Genomic DNA, 3474 nt, shown 5'->3' with positions numbered 1-3474 from the left:
CCAGGTATGTGTCCCTGACTGGGAATCAAACCCGCAATCCTTTGGTGTTTGGGCCAACATTCTAACCACTGTGCACCACATGCTAAAAATTGTTTTTAAGAATAGATTGATGGGCCCTAGGCGATTTGACTCCGTGGTTAGAGCCTTATCCCATGGACTGAAGGGTCCTGGGTTCAATTCTGGTCAAGGGCACGGGTACCTCAGTTACAGGCTCCATCCCCGGCCTAGTTGGGGCACGTGCCAGAGGCGACCAACCAATGTATCTCTCCCCCATCAATGTTTCTCTGTCTCTCCCCCTTCCTTCCATTCTCTCTAAAAAATCCATGGAAAAAATATTCTCTGGTGAGGATTAAGGAAAAAGAATAGATTGGTGGAATCTCAGTAAATGGATATACTAAGGTCAGTTAGAAAGCAATGGCTTAATCCAGGTGGGAGCAAACAATTTCTCCTTGAACCTTGCTAATGTGGTGAAGATGGGAAGGAGACTTATTTGAGAGCAATTAATAAGGAGGAAAAATGTACAGGATTTCGTGGTAAATTAGGTATGGAGTTTGAGGATTGAGGAGGTGGCAAGGATGATTCCTAGAAACAACTGATTTAAGAAGCAAAAAGAAGCAGTCCTCTGTGAGAAGGGTCGCCATGCGTGAGGAGAAGTATAAGTTCTCATTTGGTAGCAGAAACGTAAGGAGCCGGACAAAGCCCCCTGTGAGGAAAGAAGGAGGGAGGGTTGGTCTTGGTCAGAGAGCCGTGAAAATTTGAGAAAGTGGCTGTGGGGAGTGGAAGAGGGAGTGGTACTGAGACAGCGTTCGAAGTTGGTCATCAATTTAGCGTGAACATTGTACCCCGAGGAGGGACTTGCTCCACCGGCACGCAGCTGCACTTGCCCAGGCGTGAAGAGAACTGGCGATTAGGATCACGCGTGATTGGAGGTTTGCCAGATGGGTGTGATCAGTATCGTTTTGGGGTAATATGATAATTCAAAGTAGATTAATAAGAGATTGTCAGATCCCAATTTTCTATCTTCATGGTGAAGAAAGACAATGTTCAGGAGGCACCTGTCCTAGAGTTCCCTGGGAATATGGAAATTCACCTAAGAAGGGAAGGGAGAGGAGGAGGAAGGCAGCGTGGTGGTCATAAGTCTCCAGAATTACTCTACCCCTCTCCCTGCCAGTATACTTTCTGCTGCAAACACAGTCACATATTGCCATTTCCTCTTCCCTCTTATTATGTTTTGCTTCATTGTCTTTTTTCTCCAAATCCTTTTCTTTTCCTCAGGTCCTTTTCCCCTTTGCATTGTGTAGGAAAAGGTAAGCATGAAGTGGACACACTATAATTGAGCACGGGCCCTGGCAGATTTGGGACTGGAGAAAATACACTGAGAAGGAGATGTGTGTTTCAGCTTTTTTGATATATTGGTTTATACGTAAGACAGCAAGCTCATACAGTTTCAGTGACATGCGGACTAGCATTTGGACACTTGGCAAAATTGCTAAGAAAGCAGTTTAATCTTTGGCATGTGTTTATCTCCCTTTCTGCTGCTAATACCACCTTTATTTCTTTATTTATTCAGTTATTTATTCCACAAACATATATTGAGTAACTACTATGCATCAGACCCTGAGCTAGTTGTCTCTTAGCCACTCACACTTGGGGTCTCTCAACCCAAAAGAAAGGACCATTCCTCCACTCTAAATTATTCCTCCCTCTCCCATGACCCAATTAAAAACAACCATTTCCTAAGGGGTGGTGATTAGATTTTATTTAAATAACTCATACCGATATATGTGTAAATGGTAATAACTATAAACATACGGTGAGATCGCTCCGAAGCACTTCGTAAATATGAATACATTTAATTCTCACCACCACTCTATGATGACCATTACTTTAAAAATGAGAAACCCGAAGCATGGAGATATTAAGTAACATGCTCTCAGGGAGGTGGCAGAGGCAGGACTCAATCCAGGAGTCTTTCTCCAGAGCCTGTGTGTGTGTGATCGCTACTCAAGAGCCTACACCTCTGGCATGTGGTAGGCGAGAAGAGGTGCTGCATTCTAACAGGCTCTGATATGGGCTGGAGTTGAAATTTGTTTTCTGCTTTTTAAAAAAATTAATTTATTTATTGATTTCAGAAAGGAAGGAAGAGGGAGCGAGAGATAGAAACATCAATGATGAAAGAGAATCATTGATTGGCTGCCTCCTGCACACCCCATACTGGGGATTGAGGCTGAAACCTGGGCATGTGCCCTGTCTGGGAACCGAACAGGGAATCAAACCGTGACCTCCTGGTTTACAGATCGAGGCTCAACCACTGAGCCATGCTGGCTGGGCTGCTTTCTGCTTTGAAATGATCCTCTTGTTCTCGTGGGCAGGAAGGTCTCCAGTGGTTATTAGGTTAGGGTTATGCTATTGGTATTGAATTTTATATAAACATGAAAGAATGTAAAAAATCTATTGATGACTCTCATTTGAGAAAAGACTACTTTGCGGTCATTGAGATGGATAAAAATGAAGGTGTAAGACCTATGAATTACTGGGCCTGTTCTACGTGACTTCAGGAGAGTTGAGAACCACCCAGAGAAGCAGGAAAAGGAAGGATGTATATATATACATTTGGGATATCAGAGAGAGAAAACATGTGGCCAGGTGGACAGTCGATGTGATACCTAATTTCTACTGAATCAACGAATTAGAAGAAATGATTCCAAAACTTTTACAATCAGCCTCCTGTTGGGAGGAGTAAACAAATATATTACCTCCTAACTTGTTTTGGAGAGGAGGGAAAAAGAGTGAATGGAGGAAATAGTATGAAATTCTCGAAATGCTCAATTTTTCTCTCAGCAGAAAAGAAAAAAAAATAAAGCTGTACTTCAGTGTGCCTTTAATAACAAGGATATGAAGGAAAGGTGCACTTTTTATCTCTCCCTTGGTGATTTCATTCGTTCTCATAAGTTCATTTTCATTCATATATTTTTTCTATTTTCTTCATTTTTTCACTCACTCATTTATGCACCTATTGAACAAATATTCTCCCCACCCCTAAATATGTTTTTATTGATTTCAGAGAGAAAGGGAGAGGGAGAGAGAGATAGAAACATCAATGATGAGAGAATCACCAATCAGCTACCTCCTTAACTAAAACTGATGGATGTGATAGAGGGGCAGTTGTTAAGGGGGATCTTTTATTTGAATAGCCTGAGATGATTATGTGACAAATGAATAAATGAATGAATGAATGGAGAAAATAGGTACACAAATCTATATATTATATGTATATAGCCTAAGCGACAGTTATGACTGGATGACTGGCCGGTAACTATGATGCTCACCACGGGGCAGACGCTCATAGCTGCCCCCTGGTGAATAGTGCGCTCCCACAGCCAACCTCTCACGGCTGGCCAACCTCCCGCAGTCCCTCCCCTAGGCCAGCCCCAATTGGGACTGGGCAAGATGGCCCTGATCGGCCGGGGGGGG

Source organism: Myotis davidii, unplaced genomic scaffold, assembly GCF_000327345.1.
Source record: "Myotis davidii unplaced genomic scaffold, ASM32734v1 scaffold902, whole genome shotgun sequence".
Taxonomy (NCBI): Eukaryota; Metazoa; Chordata; class Mammalia; order Chiroptera; family Vespertilionidae; genus Myotis; species Myotis davidii.
The sequence above is the reverse complement of the archived record's forward strand: the minus strand, read 5'-3'. Positions refer to the sequence as shown.